General features: G+C 51.9%; 11 non-coding genes and 2 pseudogenes across 11 annotated transcripts; all 13 read left to right on the top strand.

The window, feature by feature from the left end:
* The first annotated feature begins 164 nt into the window (after positions 1-164).
* LOC140473167 (5S ribosomal RNA) lies at positions 165-283 on the top strand. The gene has a single exon (XR_011958141.1). It is a non-coding gene; the product is annotated as a 5S ribosomal RNA (ribosomal RNA).
* Positions 284-1,798: 1,515 nt separating this feature from the next.
* On the top strand, positions 1,799-1,907 carry LOC140472557 (5S ribosomal RNA; annotated as a pseudogene).
* A 1,515-nt stretch (positions 1,908-3,422) lies between these two features.
* On the top strand, positions 3,423-3,541 carry LOC140475786 (5S ribosomal RNA). The gene has a single exon (XR_011960274.1). It is a non-coding gene; the product is annotated as a 5S ribosomal RNA (ribosomal RNA).
* A 1,515-nt stretch (positions 3,542-5,056) lies between these two features.
* LOC140469583 (5S ribosomal RNA) lies at positions 5,057-5,175 on the top strand. The gene has a single exon (XR_011956166.1). It is a non-coding gene; the product is annotated as a 5S ribosomal RNA (ribosomal RNA).
* Positions 5,176-6,690: 1,515 nt separating this feature from the next.
* LOC140475728 (5S ribosomal RNA) lies at positions 6,691-6,809 on the top strand. Its single transcript, XR_011960220.1, has one exon. It is a non-coding gene; the product is annotated as a 5S ribosomal RNA (ribosomal RNA).
* Positions 6,810-8,324: 1,515 nt separating this feature from the next.
* Positions 8,325-8,433, top strand: LOC140472103 (5S ribosomal RNA; annotated as a pseudogene).
* Positions 8,434-9,948: 1,515 nt separating this feature from the next.
* LOC140475785 (5S ribosomal RNA) lies at positions 9,949-10,067 on the top strand. The gene has a single exon (XR_011960273.1). It is a non-coding gene; the product is annotated as a 5S ribosomal RNA (ribosomal RNA).
* Positions 10,068-11,582: 1,515 nt separating this feature from the next.
* LOC140469578 (5S ribosomal RNA) lies at positions 11,583-11,701 on the top strand. The gene has a single exon (XR_011956165.1). It is a non-coding gene; the product is annotated as a 5S ribosomal RNA (ribosomal RNA).
* A 1,515-nt stretch (positions 11,702-13,216) lies between these two features.
* LOC140475784 (5S ribosomal RNA) lies at positions 13,217-13,335 on the top strand. Its single transcript, XR_011960272.1, has one exon. It is a non-coding gene; the product is annotated as a 5S ribosomal RNA (ribosomal RNA).
* A 1,515-nt stretch (positions 13,336-14,850) lies between these two features.
* LOC140469573 (5S ribosomal RNA) lies at positions 14,851-14,969 on the top strand. The gene has a single exon (XR_011956163.1). It is a non-coding gene; the product is annotated as a 5S ribosomal RNA (ribosomal RNA).
* A 1,515-nt stretch (positions 14,970-16,484) lies between these two features.
* LOC140475783 (5S ribosomal RNA) lies at positions 16,485-16,603 on the top strand. Its single transcript, XR_011960271.1, has one exon. It is a non-coding gene; the product is annotated as a 5S ribosomal RNA (ribosomal RNA).
* Positions 16,604-18,118: 1,515 nt separating this feature from the next.
* LOC140469571 (5S ribosomal RNA) lies at positions 18,119-18,237 on the top strand. The gene has a single exon (XR_011956162.1). It is a non-coding gene; the product is annotated as a 5S ribosomal RNA (ribosomal RNA).
* Positions 18,238-19,752: 1,515 nt separating this feature from the next.
* On the top strand, positions 19,753-19,871 carry LOC140475727 (5S ribosomal RNA). Its single transcript, XR_011960219.1, has one exon. It is a non-coding gene; the product is annotated as a 5S ribosomal RNA (ribosomal RNA).
* Positions 19,872-20,665: the final 794 nt, after the last annotated feature.

Genomic DNA, 20,665 nt, shown 5'->3' with positions numbered 1-20,665 from the left:
CTAGCTGGAGGGAGGGAGGGAGGGAGTGAGGGAAGCACGCACGGAGGAGGAAGAGCAAAGAGAAAAGAGAGAAAAAAAAAACAAAGGGGATCAAGAGAAAGAGCAGCAAAGAAAATGTGGCTGGCCAGCACGCCTTGAAGTGGGGAGAAAAGGCAGGGGCCAGCGCCTACGGCCATACTAGTCTGAAAACGCCCGATCTCGTCTGATCTCGGAAGCTAAGCAGACTCAGGCCTGGTTAGTACTTGGATGGGAGACCGCCTGGGAATACCAGGTGCAGTAGGCTTTTTCCGCCAGCAGGGGCTGCTCAAGTCACCCCTCTGCACTCGTGTTGGGCCACGCACGCAATGCAGCGACAGGTTATTTTTGCTGCCGCTGCAGGCAGGAGACAGGGAGGGGAGGAGAGCGGAGCGCTGCCAAAATCAGCAAGAAAGAGGGAAAGAAAGGGATTGGGGCTGCACGCTGTCTGCGGCTGGCAGTCAGGAAAGGAGGGCAATAGACAATAGGTGCAGGAGTTGGCCATTCTGCCCTTGGAGCCTGCACCACCATTCAATATGATCATGGCTGATCATCCTTAATCAGTATCCTGTTCCTGCCTTATCTCCATAAGCCTTGATTCCACTATCCTTGAGAGCTCTGTCCAACTCTTTCTTCAATGAATCCAGAGACTGGGCCTCCACTGCCCTCTGGGGCAGAGCATTCCACACAGCCACCACTCTCTGGGTGAAGACGTTTCTCCTCATCTCTGTCCTAAACGGTCTACCCCGTATTTTTAAGCTGTGTCCTCTGTTTCGGCACTCACGTTTCCTGCCGCCAGAGTGTCCAATCCTTTGATAATCTTATATGTCTCAACCAGATCCCCTCTCAGTCTTCTAAACTCAAGGGTACACGAGCCCAGTCGCTCCAGTCTTTCAGTGTAAGGTAATCCCGCCATTCCAGGAATTGACCTCGTCAACCTACGCTGCACTCCCTCAATAGCCGGAATGTCTCTCCTCAAATTTGGAGACCAGAACTGCACACAGTACTCCAGGTGTGGTCTCACCAGGGCCCTGTACACCTGCAGAAGAACCTCTTTGCTTCTGTACTCGATCCCTCTTGTTATGAAGGCCAGCATGCTATTAGCCTTCTTCACTACCTGCTGTACCTGCATGCTTACCTTCATTGAGTGGTGTACAAGAACCCCCAGATCTCTCGGTACTGTCCCTTGACCGAAATTGATTCCATTTAGGTAGTAATCTGCCTTCCTGTTCTTGCCACCAAAGTGGATAAGCATCCATTTATCCACATTAAAGTGCATCTGCCATGCATCTGACCACTCACCTAACTTGTCCAGGTCACCCGGTAATCTCCTAACATCCTCATCACATTTCACCCTGCCACCCAGCTCAGTATCATCAGCAAATTTGCTAATGTTATTGCTAATAGCATCTTCTATATCATGAACATATATTGTAAAAAGCTGCGGTCCCAGTACTGATCCCTGCGGTACCCCACTGCTCACTGCCTGCCATTCCGAAATGGAGGCGTGGAGGAGTGTGGAAGGATGAGAGAATGCAGGCTGCAGCCCTATGAAGCAGGGGGAGGTCTTGCAGTTGGCCTGTGTGGGGATGTGGGAGACGACAGGAGCCTGGTGGGCAAGGGCTAGCTGGAGGGAGGGAGGGAGGGAGGGAAGCACGCACGGAGGAGAAAGAGCAAAGAGAAAAGAGAGAAAAAAAAAACAAAGGGGATCAAGAGAAAGAGCAGCAAAGAAAATGTGGCTGGCCAGCACGCCTTGAAGTGGGGAGAAAGGGCAGAGGCCAGCACCTACGGCCATACTAGTCTGAAAACGTCTGATCTCGGAAGCTAAGCAGACTCAGGCCTGGTTAGTACTTGGATGGGAGACCGCCTGGGAATACCAGGTGCAGTAGGCTTTTTCCGCCAGCAGGGGCTGCTCAAGTCACCCCTCTGCACTCGTGTTGGGCCACGCACGCAATGCAGCGACAGGTTATTTTTGCCGCCGCTGCAGGCAGGAGACAGGGAGGGGAGGAGAGCGGAGCGCTGCCAAAATCAGCAAGAAAGAGGGAAAGAAAGGGATTGGGGCTGCACGCTGTCTGCGGCTGGCAGTCAGGAAAGGAGGGCAATAGACAATAGGTGCAGGAGTTGGCCATTCTGCCCTTGGAGCCTGCACCACCATTCAATATGATCATGGCTGATCATCCTTAATCAGTATCCTGTTCCTGCCTTATCTCCATAAGCCTTGATTCCACTATCCTTGAGAGCTCTGTCCAACTCTTTCTTCAATGAATCCAGAGACTGGGCCTCCACTGCCCTCTGGGGCAGAGCATTCCACACAGCCACCACTCTCTGGGTGAAGACGTTTCTCCTCATCTCTGTCCTAAACGGTCTACCCCGTATTTTTAAGCTGTGTCCTCTGTTTCGGCACTCACGTTTCCTGCCGCCAGAGTGTCCAATCCTTTGATAATCTTATATGTCTCAACCAGATCCCCTCTCAGTCTTCTAAACTCAAGGGTACACGAGCCCAGTCGCTCCAGTCTTTCAGTGTAAGGTAATCCCGCCATTCCAGGAATTGACCTCGTCAACCTACGCTGCACTCCCTCAATAGCCGGAATGTCTCTCCTCAAATTTGGAGACCAGAACTGCACACAGTACTCCAGGTGTGGTCTCACCAGGGCCCTGTACACCTGCAGAAGAACCTCTTTGCTTCTGTACTCGATCCCTCTTGTTATGAAGGCCAGCATGCTATTAGCCTTCTTCACTACCTGCTGTACCTGCATGCTTACCTTCATTGAGTGGTGTACAAGAACCCCCAGATCTCTCGGTACTGTCCCTTGACCGAAATTGATTCCATTTAGGTAGTAATCTGCCTTCGTGTTCTTGCCACCAAAGTGGATAAGCATCCATTTATCCACATTAAAGTGCATCTGCCATGCATCTGACCACTCACCTAACTTGTCCAGGTCACCCGGTAATCTCCTAACATCCTCATCACATTTCACCCTGCCACCCAGCTCAGTATCATCAGCAAATTTGCTAATGTTATTGCTAATAGCATCTTCTATATCATGAACATATATTGTAAAAAGCTGCGGTCCCAGTACTGATCCCTGCGGTACCCCACTGGTCACTGCCTGCCATTCCGAAATGGAGGCGTGGAGGAGTGTGGAAGGATGAGAGAATGCAGGCTGCAGCCCTATGAAGCAGGGGGAGGTCTTGCAGTTGGCCTGTGTGGGGATGTGGGAGACGACAGGAGCCTGGTGGGCAAGGGCTAGCTGGAGGGAGGGAGGGAGGGAGGGAAGCACGCACGGAGGAGGAAGAGCAAAGAGAAAAGAGAGAAAAAAAAAACAAAGGGGATCAAGAGAAAGAGCAGCAAAGAAAATGTGGCTGGCCAGCACGCCTTGAAGTGGGGAGAAAAGGCAGGGGCCAGCGCTTACGGCCATACTAGTCTGAAAACGCCCGATCTCGTCTGATCTCGGAAGCTAAGCAGACTCAGGCCTGGTTAGTACTTGGATGGGAGACCGCCTGGGAATACCAGGTGCAGTAGGCTTTTTCCGCCAGCAGGGGCTGCTCAAGTCACCCCTCTGCACTCGTGTTGGGCCACGCACGCAATGCAGCGACAGGTTATTTTTGCTGCCGCTGCAGGCAGGAGACAGGGAGGGGAGGAGAGCGGAGCGCTGCCAAAATCAGCAAGAAAGAGGGAAAGAAAGGGATTGGGGCTGCACGCTGTCTGCGGCTGGCAGTCAGGAAAGGAGGGCAATAGACAATAGGTGCAGGAGTTGGCCATTCTGCCCTTGGAGCCTGCACCACCATTCAATATGATCATGGCTGATCATCCTTAATCAGTATCCTGTTCCTGCCTTATCTCCATAAGCCTTGATTCCACTATCCTTGAGAGCTCTGTCCAACTCTTTCTTCAATGAATCCAGAGACTGGGCCTCCACTGCCCTCTGGGGCAGAGCATTCCACACAGCCACCACTCTCTGGGTGAAGACGTTTCTCCTCATCTCTGTCCTAAACGGTCTACCCCGTATTTTTAAGCTGTGTCCTCTGTTTCGGCACTCACGTTTCCTGCCGCCAGAGTGTCCAATCCTTTGATAATCTTATATGTCTCAACCAGATCCCCTCTCAGTCTTCTAAACTCAAGGGTACACGAGCCCAGTCGCTCCAGTCTTTCAGTGTAAGGTAATCCCGCCATTCCAGGAATTGACCTCGTCAACCTACGCTGCACTCCCTCAATAGCCGGAATGTCTCTCCTCAAATTTGGAGACCAGAACTGCACACAGTACTCCAGGTGTGGTCTCACCAGGGCCCTGTACACCTGCAGAAGAACCTCTTTGCTTCTGTACTCGATCCCTCTTGTTATGAAGGCCAGCATGCTATTAGCCTTCTTCACTACCTGCTGTACCTGCATGCTTACCTTCATTGAGTGGTGTACAAGAACCCCCAGATCTCTCGGTACTGTCCCTTGACCGAAATTGATTCCATTTAGGTAGTAATCTGCCTTCGTGTTCTTGCCACCAAAGTGGATAAGCATCCATTTATCCACATTAAAGTGCATCTGCCATGCATCTGACCACTCACCTAACTTGTCCAGGTCACCCGGTAATCTCCTAACATCCTCATCACATTTCACCCTGCCACCCAGCTCAGTATCATCAGCAAATTTGCTAATGTTATTGCTAATAGCATCTTCTATATCATGAACATATATTGTAAAAAGCTGCGGTCCCAGTACTGATCCCTGCGGTACCCCACTGGTCACTGCCTGCCATTCCGAAATGGAGGCGTGGAGGAGTGTGGAAGGATGAGAGAATGCAGGCTGCAGCCCTATGAAGCAGGGGGAGGTCTTGCAGTCGGCCTGTGTGGGGATGTGGGAGACGACAGGAGCCTGGTGGGCAAGGGCTAGCTGGAGGGAGGGAGGGAGGGAGGGAAGCACGCACGGAGGAGGAAGAGCAAAGAGAAAAGAGAGAAAAAAAAAACAAAGGGGATCAAGAGAAAGAGCAGCAAAGAAAATGTGGCTGGCCAGCACGCCTTGAAGTGGGGAGAAAAGGCAGGGGCCAGCGCCTGCGGCCATACTAGTCTGAAAACGCCCGATCTCGTCTGATCTCGGAAGCTAAGCAGACTCAGGCCTGGTTGGTACTTGGCTGGGAGACCGCCTGGGAATACCAGGTGCAGTAGGCTTTTTCCGCCAGCAGGGGCTGCTCAAGTCACCCCTCTGCACTCGTGTTGGGCCACGCACGCAATGCAGCGACAGGTTATTTTTGCTGCCGCTGCAGGCAGGAGACAGGGAGGGGAGGAGAGCGGAGCGCTGCCAAAATCAGCAAGAAAGAGGGAAAGAAAGGGATTGGGGCTGCACGCTGTCTGCGGCTGGCAGTCAGGAAAGGAGGGCAATAGACAATAGGTGCAGGAGTTGGCCATTCTGCCCTTGGAGCCTGCACCACCATTCAATATGATCATGGCTGATCATCCTTAATCAATATCCTGTTCCTGCCTTATCTCCATAAGCCTTGATTCCACTATCCTTGAGAGCTCTGTCCAACTCTTTTTTCAATGAATCCAGAGACTGGGCCTCCACTGCCCTCTGGGGCAGAGCATTCCACACAGCCACCACTCTCTGGGTGAAGACGTTTCTCCTCATCTCTGTCCTAAACGGTCTACCCCGTATTTTTAAGCTGTGTCCTCTGTTTCGGCACTCACGTTTCCTGCCGCCAGAGTGTCCAATCCTTTGATAATCTTATATGTCTCAACCAGATCCCCTCTCAGTCTTCTAAACTCAAGGGTACACGAGCCCAGTCGCTCCAATCTTTCAGTGTAAGGTAATCCCGCCATTCCAGGAATTGACCTCGTCAACCTACGCTGCACTCCCTCAATAGCCGGAATGTCTCTCCTCAAATTTGGAGACCAGAACTGCACACAGTACTCCAGGTGTGGTCTCACCAGGGCCCTGTACACCTGCAGAAGAACCTCTTTGCTTCTGTACTCGATCCCTCTTGTTATGAAGGCCAGCATGCTATTAGCCTTCTTCACTACCTGCTGTACCTGCATGCTTACCTTCATTGAGTGGTGTACAAGAACCCCCAGATCTCTCGGTACTGTCCCTTGACCGAAATTGATTCCATTTAGGTAGTAATCTGCCTTCGTGTTCTTGCCACCAAAGTGGATAAGCATCCATTTATCCACATTAAAGTGCATCTGCCATGCATCTGACCACTCACCTAACTTGTCCAGGTCACCCGGTAATCTCCTAACATCCTCATCACATTTCACCCTGCCACCCAGCTCAGTATCATCAGCAAATTTGCTAATGTTATTGCTAATAGCATCTTCTATATCATGAACATATATTGTAAAAAGCTGCGGTCCCAGTACTGATCCCTGCGGTACCCCACAGGTCACTGCCTGCCATTCCGAAATGGAGGCGTGGAGGAGTGTGGAAGGATGAGAGAATGCAGGCTGCAGCCCTATGAAGCAGGGGGAGGTCTTGCAGTTGGCCTGTGTGGGGATGTGGGAGACGACAGGAGCCTGGTGGGCAAGGGCTAGCTGGAGGGAGGGAGGGAGTGAGGGAAGCACGCACGGAGGAGGAAGAGCAAAGAGAAAAGAGAGAAAAAAAAAACAAAGGGGATCAAGAGAAAGAGCAGCAAAGAAAATGTGGCTGGCCAGCACGCCTTGAAGTGGGGAGAAAAGGCAGGGGCCAGCGCCTACGGCCATACTAGTCTGAAAACGCCCGATCTCGTCTGATCTCGGAAGCTAAGCAGACTCAGGCCTGGTTAGTACTTGGTTGGGTGACCGCCTGGGAATACCAGGTGCAGTAGGCTTTTTCCGCCAGCAGGGGCTGCTCAAGTCACCCCTCTGCACTCGTGTTGGGCCACGCACGCAATGCAGCGACAGGTTATTTTTGCTGCCGCTGCAGGCAGGAGACAGGGAGGGGAGGAGAGCGGAGCGCTGCCAAAATCAGCAAGAAAGAGGGAAAGAAAGGGATTGGGGCTGCACGCTGTCTGCGGCTGGCAGTCAGGAAAGGAGGGCAATAGACAATAGGTGCAGGAGTTGGCCATTCTGCCCTTGGAGCCTGCACCACCATTCAATATGATCATGGCTGATCATCCTTAATCAGTATCCTGTTCCTGCCTTATCTCCATAAGCCTTGATTCCACTATCCTTGAGAGCTCTGTCCAACTCTTTCTTCAATGAATCCAGAGACTGGGCCTCCACTGCCCTCTGGGGCAGAGCATTCCACACAGCCACCACTCTCTGGGTGAAGACGTTTCTCCTCATCTCTGTCCTAAACGGTCTACCCCGTATTTTTAAGCTGTGTCCTCTGTTTCGGCACTCACGTTTCCTGCCGCCAGAGTGTCCAATCCTTTGATAATCTTATATGTCTCAACCAGATCCCCTCTCAGTCTTCTAAACTCAAGGGTACACGAGCCCAGTCGCTCCAGTCTTTCAGTGTAAGGTAATCCCGCCATTCCAGGAATTGACCTCGTCAACCTACGCTGCACTCCCTCAATAGCCGGAATGTCTCTCCTCAAATTTGGAGACCAGAACTGCACACAGTACTCCAGGTGTGGTCTCACCAGGGCCCTGTACACCTGCAGAAGAACCTCTTTGCTTCTGTACTCGATCCCTCTTGTTATGAAGGCCAGCATGCTATTAGCCTTCTTCACTACCTGCTGTACCTGCATGCTTACCTTCATTGAGTGGTGTACAAGAACCCCCAGATCTCTCGGTACTGTCCCTTGACCGAAATTGATTCCATTTAGGTAGTAATCTGCCTTCGTGTTCTTGCCACCAAAGTGGATAAGCATCCATTTATCCACATTAAAGTGCATCTGCCATGCATCTGACCACTCACCTAACTTGTCCAGGTCACCCGGTAATCTCCTAACATCCTCATCACATTTCACCCTGCCACCCAGCTCAGTATCATCAGCAAATTTGCTAATGTTATTGCTAATAGCATCTTCTATATCATGAACATATATTGTAAAAAGCTGCGGTCCCAGTACTGATCCCTGCGGTACCCCACTGGTCACTGCCTGCCATTCCGAAATGGAGGCGTGGAGGAGTGTGGAAGGATGAGAGAATGCAGGCTGCAGCCCTATGAAGCAGGGGGAGGTCTTGCAGTTGGCCTGTGTGGGGATGTGGGAGACGACAGGAGCCTGGTGGGCAAGGGCTAGCTGGAGGGAGGGAGGGAGGGAGGGAAGCACGCACGGAGGAGGAAGAGCAAAGAGAAAAGAGAGAAAAAAAAAACAAAGGGGATCAAGAGAAAGAGCAGCAAAGAAAATGTGGCTGGCCAGCACGCCTTGAAGTGGGGAGAAAGGGCAGAGGCCAGCGCCTACGGCCATACTAGTCTGAAAACGTCTGATCTCGGAAGCTAAGCAGACTCAGGCCTGGTTAGTACTTGGATGGGAGACCGCCTGGGAATACCAGGTGCAGTAGGCTTTTTCCGCCAGCAGGGGCTGCTCAAGTCACCCCTCTGCACTCGTGTTGGGCCACGCACGCAATGCAGCGACAGGTTATTTTTGCCGCCGCTGCAGGCAGGAGACAGGGAGGGGAGGAGAGCGGAGCGCTGCCAAAATCAGCAAGAAAGAGGGAAAGAAAGGGATTGGGGCTGCACGCTGTCTGCGGCTGGCAGTCAGGAAAGGAGGGCAATAGACAATAGGTGCAGGAGTTGGCCATTCTGCCCTTGGAGCCTGCACCACCATTCAATATGATCATGGCTGATCATCCTTAATCAGTATCCTGTTCCTGCCTTATCTCCATAAGCCTTGATTCCACTATCCTTGAGAGCTCTGTCCAACTCTTTCTTCAATGAATCCAGAGACTGGGCCTCCACTGCCCTCTGGGGCAGAGCATTCCACACAGCCACCACTCTCTGGGTGAAGACGTTTCTCCTCATCTCTGTCCTAAACGGTCTACCCCGTATTTTTAAGCTGTGTCCTCTGTTTCGGCACTCACGTTTCCTGCCGCCAGAGTGTCCAATCCTTTGATAATCTTATATGTCTCAACCAGATCCCCTCTCAGTCTTCTAAACTCAAGGGTACACGAGCCCAGTCGCTCCAGTCTTTCAGTGTAAGGTAATCCCGCCATTCCAGGAATTGACCTCGTCAACCTACGCTGCACTCCCTCAATAGCCGGAATGTCTCTCCTCAAATTTGGAGACCAGAACTGCACACAGTACTCCAGGTGTGGTCTCACCAGGGCCCTGTACACCTGCAGAAGAACCTCTTTGCTTCTGTACTCGATCCCTCTTGTTATGAAGGCCAGCATGCTATTAGCCTTCTTCACTACCTGCTGTACCTGCATGCTTACCTTCATTGAGTGGTGTACAAGAACCCCCAGATCTCTCGGTACTGTCCCTTGACCGAAATTGATTCCATTTAGGTAGTAATCTGCCTTCGTGTTCTTGCCACCAAAGTGGATAAGCATCCATTTATCCACATTAAAGTGCATCTGCCATGCATCTGACCACTCACCTAACTTGTCCAGGTCACCCGGTAATCTCCTAACATCCTCATCACATTTCACCCTGCCACCCAGCTCAGTATCATCAGCAAATTTGCTAATGTTATTGCTAATAGCATCTTCTATATCATGAACATATATTGTAAAAAGCTGCGGTCCCAGTACTGATCCCTGCGGTACCCCACTGGTCACTGCCTGCCATTCCGAAATGGAGGCGTGGAGGAGTGTGGAAGGATGAGAGAATGCAGGCTGCAGCCCTATGAAGCAGGGGGAGGTCTTGCAGTTGGCCTGTGTGGGGATGTGGGAGACGACAGGAGCCTGGTGGGCAAGGGCTAGCTGGAGGGAGGGAGGGAGGGAGGGAAGCACGCACGGAGGAGGAAGAGCAAAGAGAAAAGAGAGAAAAAAAAAACAAAGGGGATCAAGAGAAAGAGCAGCAAAGAAAATGTGGCTGGCCAGCACGCCTTGAAGTGGGGAGAAAAGGCAGGGGCCAGCGCTTACGGCCATACTAGTCTGAAAACGCCCGATCTCGTCTGATCTCGGAAGCTAAGCAGACTCAGGCCTGGTTAGTACTTGGATGGGAGACCGCCTGGGAATACCAGGTGCAGTAGGCTTTTTCCGCCAGCAGGGGCTGCTCAAGTCACCCCTCTGCACTCGTGTTGGGCCACGCACGCAATGCAGCGACAGGTTATTTTTGCTGCCGCTGCAGGCAGGAGACAGGGAGGGGAGGAGAGCGGAGCGCTGCCAAAATCAGCAAGAAAGAGGGAAAGAAAGGGATTGGGGCTGCACGCTGTCTGCGGCTGGCAGTCAGGAAAGGAGGGCAATAGACAATAGGTGCAGGAGTTGGCCATTCTGCCCTTGGAGCCTGCACCACCATTCAATATGATCATGGCTGATCATCCTTAATCAGTATCCTGTTCCTGCCTTATCTCCATAAGCCTTGATTCCACTATCCTTGAGAGCTCTGTCCAACTCTTTCTTCAATGAATCCAGAGACTGGGCCTCCACTGCCCTCTGGGGCAGAGCATTCCACACAGCCACCACTCTCTGGGTGAAGACGTTTCTCCTCATCTCTGTCCTAAACGGTCTACCCCGTATTTTTAAGCTGTGTCCTCTGTTTCGGCACTCACGTTTCCTGCCGCCAGAGTGTCCAATCCTTTGATAATCTTATATGTCTCAACCAGATCCCCTCTCAGTCTTCTAAACTCAAGGGTACACGAGCCCAGTCGCTCCAGTCTTTCAGTGTAAGGTAATCCCGCCATTCCAGGAATTGACCTCGTCAACCTACGCTGCACTCCCTCAATAGCCGGAATGTCTCTCCTCAAATTTGGAGACCAGAACTGCACACAGTACTCCAGGTGTGGTCTCACCAGGGCCCTGTACACCTGCAGAAGAACCTCTTTGCTTCTGTACTCGATCCCTCTTGTTATGAAGGCCAGCATGCTATTAGCCTTCTTCACTACCTGCTGTACCTGCATGCTTACCTTCATTGAGTGGTGTACAAGAACCCCCAGATCTCTCGGTACTGTCCCTTGACCGAAATTGATTCCATTTAGGTAGTAATCTGCCTTCGTGTTCTTGCCACCAAAGTGGATAAGCATCCATTTATCCACATTAAAGTGCATCTGCCATGCATCTGACCACTCACCTAACTTGTCCAGGTCACCCGGTAATCTCCTAACATCCTCATCACATTTCACCCTGTCACCCAGCTCAGTATCATCAGCAAATTTGCTAATGTTATTGCTAATAGCATCTTCTATATCATGAACATATATTGTAAAAAGCTGCGGTCCCAGTACTGATCCCTGCGGTACCCCACTGGTCACTGCCTGCCATTCCGAAATGGAGGCGTGGAGGAGTGTGGAAGGATGAGAGAATGCAGGCTGCAGCCCTATGAAGCAGGGGGAGGTCTTGCAGTCGGCCTGTGTGGGGATGTGGGAGACGACAGGAGCCTGGTGGGCAAGGGCTAGCTGGAGGGAGGGAGGGAGGGAGGGAAGCACGCACGGAGGAGGAAGAGCAAAGAGAAAAGAGAGAAAAAAAAAACAAAGGGGATCAAGAGAAAGAGCAGCAAAGAAAATGTGGCTGGCCAGCACGCCTTGAAGTGGGGAGAAAAGGCAGGGGCCAGCGCCTGCGGCCATACTAGTCTGAAAACGCCCGATCTCGTCTGATCTCGGAAGCTAAGCAGACTCAGGCCTGGTTGGTACTTGGCTGGGAGACCGCCTGGGAATACCAGGTGCAGTAGGCTTTTTCCGCCAGCAGGGGCTGCTCAAGTCACCCCTCTGCACTCGTGTTGGGCCACGCACGCAATGCAGCGACAGGTTATTTTTGCTGCCGCTGCAGGCAGGAGACAGGGAGGGGAGGAGAGCGGAGCGCTGCCAAAATCAGCAAGAAAGAGGGAAAGAAAGGGATTGGGGCTGCACGCTGTCTGCGGCTGGCAGTCAGGAAAGGAGGGCAATAGACAATAGGTGCAGGAGTTGGCCATTCTGCCCTTGGAGCCTGCACCACCATTCAATATGATCATGGCTGATCATCCTTAATCAATATCCTGTTCCTGCCTTATCTCCATAAGCCTTGATTCCACTATCCTTGAGAGCTCTGTCCAACTCTTTTTTCAATGAATCCAGAGACTGGGCCTCCACTGCCCTCTGGGGCAGAGCATTCCACACAGCCACCACTCTCTGGGTGAAGACGTTTCTCCTCATCTCTGTCCTAAACGGTCTACCCCGTATTTTTAAGCTGTGTCCTCTGTTTCGGCACTCACGTTTCCTGCCGCCAGAGTGTCCAATCCTTTGATAATCTTATATGTCTCAACCAGATCCCCTCTCAGTCTTCTAAACTCAAGGGTACACGAGCCCAGTCGCTCCAATCTTTCAGTGTAAGGTAATCCCGCCATTCCAGGAATTGACCTCGTCAACCTACGCTGCACTCCCTCAATAGCCGGAATGTCTCTCCTCAAATTTGGAGACCAGAACTGCACACAGTACTCCAGGTGTGGTCTCACCAGGGCCCTGTACACCTGCAGAAGAACCTCTTTGCTTCTGTACTCGATCCCTCTTGTTATGAAGGCCAGCATGCTATTAGCCTTCTTCACTACCTGCTGTACCTGCATGCTTACCTTCATTGAGTGGTGTACAAGAACCCCCAGATCTCTCGGTACTGTCCCTTGACCGAAATTGATTCCATTTAGGTAGTAATCTGCCTTCGTGTTCTTGCCACCAAAGTGGATAAGCATCCATTTATCCACATTAAAGTGCATCTGCCATGCATCTGACCACTCACCTAACTTGTCCAGGTCACCCGGTAATCTCCTAACATCCTCATCACATTTCACCCTGCCACCCAGCTCAGTATCATCAGCAAATTTGCTAATGTTATTGCTAATAGCATCTTCTATATCATGAACATATATTGTAAAAAGCTGCGGTCCCAGTACTGATCCCTGCGGTACCCCACTGGTCACTGCCTGCCATTCCGAAATGGAGGCGTGGAGGAGTGTGGAAGGATGAGAGAATGCAGGCTGCAGCCCTATGAAGCAGGGGGAGGTCTTGCAGTTGGCCTGTGTGGGGATGTGGGAGACGACAGGAGCCTGGTGGGCAAGGGCTAGCTGGAGGGAGGGAGGGAGGGAGGGAAGCACGCACGGAGGAGGAAGAGCAAAGAGAAAAGAGAGAAAAAAAAAACAAAGGGGATCAAGAGAAAGAGCAGCAAAGAAAATGTGGCTGGCCAGCACGCCTTGAAGTGGGGAGAAAAGGCAGGGGCCAGCGCTTACGGCCATACTAGTCTGAAAACGCCCGATCTCGTCTGATCTCGGAAGCTAAGCAGACTCAGGCCTGGTTAGTACTTGGATGGGAGACCGCCTGGGAATACCAGGTGCAGTAGGCTTTTTCCGCCAGCAGGGGCTGCTCAAGTCACCCCTCTGCACTCGTGTTGGGCCACGCACGCAATGCAGCGACAGGTTATTTTTGCTGCCGCTGCAGGCAGGAGACAGGGAGGGGAGGAGAGCGGAGCGCTGCCAAAATCAGCAAGAAAGAGGGAAAGAAAGGGATTGGGGCTGCACGCTGTCTGCGGCTGGCAGTCAGGAAAGGAGGGCAATAGACAATAGGTGCAGGAGTTGGCCATTCTGCCCTTGGAGCCTGCACCACCATTCAATATGATCATGGCTGATCATCCTTAATCAGTATCCTGTTCCTGCCTTATCTCCATAAGCCTTGATTCCACTATCCTTGAGAGCTCTGTCCAACTCTTTCTTCAATGAATCCAGAGACTGGGCCTCCACTGCCCTCTGGGGCAGAGCATTCCACACAGCCACCACTCTCTGGGTGAAGACGTTTCTCCTCATCTCTGTCCTAAACGGTCTACCCCGTATTTTTAAGCTGTGTCCTCTGTTTCGGCACTCACGTTTCCTGCCGCCAGAGTGTCCAATCCTTTGATAATCTTATATGTCTCAACCAGATCCCCTCTCAGTCTTCTAAACTCAAGGGTACACGAGCCCAGTCGCTCCAGTCTTTCAGTGTAAGGTAATCCCGCCATTCCAGGAATTGACCTCGTCAACCTACGCTGCACTCCCTCAATAGCCGGAATGTCTCTCCTCAAATTTGGAGACCAGAACTGCACACAGTACTCCAGGTGTGGTCTCACCAGGGCCCTGTACACCTGCAGAAGAACCTCTTTGCTTCTGTACTCGATCCCTCTTGTTATGAAGGCCAGCATGCTATTAGCCTTCTTCACTACCTGCTGTACCTGCATGCTTACCTTCATTGAGTGGTGTACAAGAACCCCCAGATCTCTCGGTACTGTCCCTTGACCGAAATTGATTCCATTTAGGTAGTAATCTGCCTTCGTGTTCTTGCCACCAAAGTGGATAAGCATCCATTTATCCACATTAAAGTGCATCTGCCATGCATCTGACCACTCACCTAACTTGTCCAGGTCACCCGGTAATCTCCTAACATCCTCATCACATTTCACCCTGTCACCCAGCTCAGTATCATCAGCAAATTTGCTAATGTTATTGCTAATAGCATCTTCTATATCATGAACATATATTGTAAAAAGCTGCGGTCCCAGTACTGATCCCTGCGGTACCCCACTGGTCACTGCCTGCCATTCCGAAATGGAGGCGTGGAGGAGTGTGGAAGGATGAGAGAATGCAGGCTGCAGCCCTATGAAGCAGGGGGAGGTCTTGCAGTCGGCCTGTGTGGGGATGTGGGAGACGACAGGAGCCTGGTGGGCAAGGGCTAGCTGGAGGGAGGGAGGGAGGGAGGGAAGCACGCACGGAGGAGGAAGAGCAAAGAGAAAAGAGAGAAAAAAAAAACAAAGGGGATCAAGAGAAAGAGCAGCAAAGAAAATGTGGCTGGCCAGCACGCCTTGAAGTGGGGAGAAAAGGCAGGGGCCAGCGCCTGCGGCCATACTAGTCTGAAAACGCCCGATCTCGTCTGATCTCGGAAGCTAAGCAGACTCAGGCCTGGTTGGTACTTGGCTGGGAGACCGCCTGGGAATACCAGGTGCAGTAGGCTTTTTCCGCCAGCAGGGGCTGCTCAAGTCACCCCTCTGCACTCGTGTTGGGCCACGCACGCAATGCAGCGACAGGTTATTTTTGCTGCCGCTGCAGGCAGGAGACAGGGAGGGGAGGAGAGCGGAGCGCTGCCAAAATCAGCAAGAAAGAGGGAAAGAAAGGGATTGGGGCTGCACGCTGTCTGCGGCTGGCAGTCAGGAAAGGAGGGCAATAGACAATAGGTGCAGGAGTTGGCCATTCTGCCCTTGGAGCCTGCACCACCATTCAATATGATCATGGCTGATCATCCTTAATCAATATCCTGTTCCTGCCTTATCTCCATAAGCCTTGATTCCACTATCCTTGAGAGCTCTGTCCAACTCTTTTTTCAATGAATCCAGAGACTGGGCCTCCACTGCCCTCTGGGGCAGAGCATTCCACACAGCCACCACTCTCTGGGTGAAGACGTTTCTCCTCATCTCTGTCCTAAACGGTCTACCCCGTATTTTTAAGCTGTGTCCTCTGTTTCGGCACTCACGTTTCCTGCCGCCAGAGTGTCCAATCCTTTGATAATCTTATATGTCTCAACCAGATCCCCTCTCAGTCTTCTAAACTCAAGGGTACACGAGCCCAGTCGCTCCAGTCTTTCAGTGTAAGGTAATCCCGCCATTCCAGGAATTGACCTCGTCAACCTACGCTGCACTCCCTCAATAGCCGGAATGTCTCTCCTCAAATTTGGAGACCAGAACTGCACACAGTACTCCAGGTGTGGTCTCACCAGGGCCCTGTACACCTGCAGAAGAACCTCTTTGCTTCTGTACTCGATCCCTCTTGTTATGAAGGCCAGCATGCTATTAGCCTTCTTCACTACCTGCTGTACCTGCATGCTTACCTTCATTGAGTGGTGTACAAGAACCCCCAGATCTCTCGGTACTGTCCCTTGACCGAAATTGATTCCATTTAGGTAGTAATCTGCCTTCGTGTTCTTGCCACCAAAGTGGATAAGCATCCATTTATCCACATTAAAGTGCATCTGCCATGCATCTGACCACTCACCTAACTTGTCCAGGTCACCCGGTAATCTCCTAACATCCTCATCACATTTCACCCTGCCACCCAGCTCAGTATCATCAGCAAATTTGCTAATGTTATTGCTAATAGCATCTTCTATATCATGAACATATATTGTAAAAAGCTGCGGTCCCAGTACTGATCCCTGCGGTACCCCACTGGTCACTGCCTGCCATTCCGAAATGGAGGCGTGGAGGAGTGTGGAAGGATGAGAGAATGCAGGCTGCAGCCCTATGAAGCAGGGGGAGGTCTTGCAGTTGGCCTGTGTGGGGATGTGGGAGACGACAGGAGCCTGGTGGGCAAGGGCTAGCTGGAGGGAGGGAGGGAGGGAGGGAAGCACGCACGGAGGAGGAAGAGCAAAGAGAAAAGAGAGAAAAAAAAAACAAAGGGGATCAAGAGAAAGAGCAGCAAAGAAAATGTGGCTGGCCAGCACGCCTTGAAGTGGGGAGAAAAGGCAGGGGCCAGCGCTTACGGCCATACTAGTCTGAAAACGCCCGATCTCGTCTGATCTCGGAAGCTAAGCAGACTCAGGCCTGGTTAGTACTTGGATGGGAGACCGCCTGGGAATACCAGGTGCAGTAGGCTTTTTCCGCCAGCAGGGGCTGCTCAAGTCACCCCTCTGCACTCGTGTTGGGCCACGCACGCAATGCAGCGACAGGTTATTTTTGCTGCCGCTGCAGGCAGGAGACAGGGAGGGGAGGAGAGCGGAGCGCTGCCAAAATCAGCAAGAAAGAGGGAAAGAAAGGGATTGGGGCTGCACGCTGTCTGCGGCTGGCAGTCAGGAAAGGAGGGCAATAGACAATAGGTGCAGGAGTTGGCCATTCTGCCCTTGGAGCCTGCACCACCATTCAATATGATCATGGCTGATCATCCTTAATCAGTATCCTGTTCCTGCCTTATCTCCATAAGCCTTGATTCCACTATCCTTGAGAGCTCTGTCCAACTCTTTCTTCAATGAATCCAGAGACTGGGCCTCCACTGCCCTCTGGGGCAGAGCATTCCACACAGCCACCACTCTCTGGGTGAAGACGTTTCTCCTCATCTCTGTCCTAAACGGTCTACCCCGTATTTTTAAGCTGTGTCCTCTGTTTCGGCACTCACGTTTCCTGCCGCCAGAGTGTCCAATCCTTTGATAATCTTATATGTCTCAACCAGATCCCCTCTCAGTCTTCTAAACTCAAGGGTACACGAGCCCAGTCGCTCCAGTCTTTCAGTGTAAGGTAATCCCGCCATTCCAGGAATTGACCTCGTCAACCTACGCTGCACTCCCTCAATAGCCGGAATGTCTCTCCTCAAATTTGGAGACCAGAACTGCACACAGTACTCCAGGTGTGGTCTCACCAGGGCCCTGTACACCTGCAGAAGAACCTCTTTGCTTCTGTACTCGATCCCTCTTGTTATGAAGGCCAGCATGCTATTAGCCTTCTTCACTACCTGCTGTACCTGCATGCTTACCTTCATTGAGTGGTGTACAAGAACCCCCAGATCTCTCGGTACTGTCCCTTGACCGAAATTGATTCCATTTAGGTAGTAATCTGCCTTCGTGTTCTTGCCACCAAAGTGGATAAGCATCCATTTATCCACATTAAAGTGCATCTGCCATGCATCTGACCACTCACCTAACTTGTCCAGGTCACCCGGTAATCTCCTAACATCCTCATCACATTTCACCCTGTCACCCAGCTCAGTATCATCAGCAAATTTGCTAATGTTATTGCTAATAGCATCTTCTATATCATGAACATATATTGTAAAAAGCTGCGGTCCCAGTACTGATCCCTGCGGTACCCCACTGGTCACTGCCTGCCATTCCGAAATGGAGGCGTGGAGGAGTGTGGAAGGATGAGAGAATGCAGGCTGCAGCCCTATGAAGCAGGGGGAGGTCTTGCAGTCGGCCTGTGTGGGGATGTGGGAGACGACAGGAGCCTGGTGGGCAAGGGCTAGCTGGAGGGAGGGAGGGAGGGAGGGAAGCACGCACGGAGGAGGAAGAGCAAAGAGAAAAGAGAGAAAAAAAAAACAAAGGGGATCAAGAGAAAGAGCAGCAAAGAAAATGTGGCTGGCCAGCACGCCTTGAAGTGGGGAGAAAAGGCAGGGGCCAGCGCCTGCGGCCATACTAGTCTGAAAACGCCCGATCTCGTCTGATCTCGGAAGCTAAGCAGACTCAGGCCTGGTTGGTACTTGGCTGGGAGACCGCCTGGGAATACCAGGTGCAGTAGGCTTTTTCCGCCAGCAGGGGCTGCTCAAGTCACCCCTCTGCACTCGTGTTGGGCCACGCACGCAATGCAGCGACAGGTTATTTTTGCTGCCGCTGCAGGCAGGAGACAGGGAGGGGAGGAGAGCGGAGCGCTGCCAAAATCAGCAAGAAAGAGGGAAAGAAAGGGATTGGGGCTGCACGCTGTCTGCGGCTGGCAGTCAGGAAAGGAGGGCAATAGACAATAGGTGCAGGAGTTGGCCATTCTGCCCTTGGAGCCTGCACCACCATTCAATATGATCATGGCTGATCATCCTTAATCAATATCCTGTTCCTGCCTTATCTCCATAAGCCTTGATTCCACTATCCTTGAGAGCTCTGTCCAACTCTTTTTTCAATGAATCCAGAGACTGGGCCTCCACTGCCCTCTGGGGCAGAGCATTCCACACAGCCACCACTCTCTGGGTGAAGACGTTTCTCCTCATCTCTGTCCTAAACGGTCTACCCCGTATTTTTAAGCTGTGTCCTCTGTTTCGGCACTCACGTTTCCTGCCGCCAGAGTGTCCAATCCTTTGATAATCTTATATGTCTCAACCAGATCCCCTCTCAGTCTTCTAAACTCAAGGGTACACGAGCCCAGTCGCTCCAATCTTTCAGTGTAAGGTAATCCCGCCATTCCAGGAATTGACCTCGTCAACCTACGCTGCACTCCCTCAATAGCCGGAATGTCTCTCCTCAAATTTGGAGACCAGAACTGCACACAGTACTCCAGGTGTGGTCTCACCAGGGCCCTGTACACCTGCAGAAGAACCTCTTTGCTTCTGTACTCGATCCCTCTTGTTATGAAGGCCAGCATGCTATTAGCCTTCTTCACTACCTGCTGTACCTGCATGCTTACCTTCATTGAGTGGTGTACAAGAACCCCCAGATCTCTCGGTACTGTCCCTTGACCGAAATTGATTCCATTTAGGTAGTAATCTGCCTTCGTGTTCTTGCCACCAAAGTGGATAAGCATCCATTTATCCACATTAAAGTGCATCTGCCATGCATCTGACCACTCACCTAACTTGTCCAGGTCACCCGGTAATCTCCTAACATCCTCATCACATTTCACCCTGCCACCCAGCTCAGTATCATCAGCAAATTTGCTAATGTTATTGCTAATAGCATCTTCTATATCATGAACATATATTGTAAAAAGCTGCGGTCCCAGTACTGATCCCTGCGGTACCCCACAGGTCACTGCCTGCCATTCCGAAATGGAGGCGTGGAGGAGTGTGGAAGGATGAGAGAATGCAGGCTGCAGCCCTATGAAGCAGGGGGAGGTCTTGCAGTTGGCCTGTGTGGGGATGTGGGAGACGACAGGAGCCTGGTGGGCAAGGGCTAGCTGGAGGGAGGGAGGGAGTGAGGGAAGCACGCACGGAGGAGGAAGAGCAAAGAGAAAAGAGAGAAAAAAAAAACAAAGGGGATCAAGAGAAAGAGCAGCAAAGAAAATGTGGCTGGCCAGCACGCCTTGAAGTGGGGAGAAAAGGCAGGGGCCAGCGCCTACGGCCATACTAGTCTGAAAACGCCCGATCTCGTCTGATCTCGGAAGCTAAGCAGACTCAGGCCTGGTTAGTACTTGGTTGGGTGACCGCCTGGGAATACCAGGTGCAGTAGGCTTTTTCCGCCAGCAGGGGCTGCTCAAGTCACCCCTCTGCACTCGTGTTGGGCCACGCACGCAATGCAGCGACAGGTTATTTTTGCTGCCGCTGCAGGCAGGAGACAGGGAGGGGAGGAGAGCGGAGCGCTGCCAAAATCAGCAAGAAAGAGGGAAAGAAAGGGATTGGGGCTGCACGCTGTCTGCGGCTGGCAGTCAGGAAAGGAGGGCAATAGACAATAGGTGCAGGAGTTGGCCATTCTGCCCTTGGAGCCTGCACCACCATTCAATATGATCATGGCTGATCATCCTTAATCAGTATCCTGTTCCTGCCTTATCTCCATAAGCCTTGATTCCACTATCCTTGAGAGCTCTGTCCAACTCTTTCTTCAATGAATCCAGAGACTGGGCCTCCACTGCCCTCTGGGGCAGAGCATTCCACACAGCCACCACTCTCTGGGTGAAGACGTTTCTCCTCATCTCTGTCCTAAACGGTCTACCCCGTATTTTTAAGCTGTGTCCTCTGTTTCGGCACTCACGTTTCCTGCCGCCAGAGTGTCCAATCCTTTGATAATCTTATATGTCTCAACCAGATCCCCTCTCAGTCTTCTAAACTGAAGGGTACACGAGCCCAGTCGCTCCAGTCTTTCAGTGTAAGGTAATCCCGCCATTCCAGGAATTGACCTCGTCAACCTACGCTGCACTCCCTCAATAGCCGGAATGTCTCTCCTCAAATTTGGAGACCAGAACTGCACACAGTACTCCAGGTGTGGTCTCACCAGGGCCCTGTACACCTGCAGAAGAACCTCTTTGCTTC

This window comes from Chiloscyllium punctatum, chromosome 3 (genome assembly GCF_047496795.1).
Source record: "Chiloscyllium punctatum isolate Juve2018m chromosome 3, sChiPun1.3, whole genome shotgun sequence".
NCBI lineage: Eukaryota > Metazoa > Chordata > Chondrichthyes > Orectolobiformes > Hemiscylliidae > Chiloscyllium > Chiloscyllium punctatum.
This window is presented reverse-complemented; position numbering and strand designations above follow the sequence as displayed.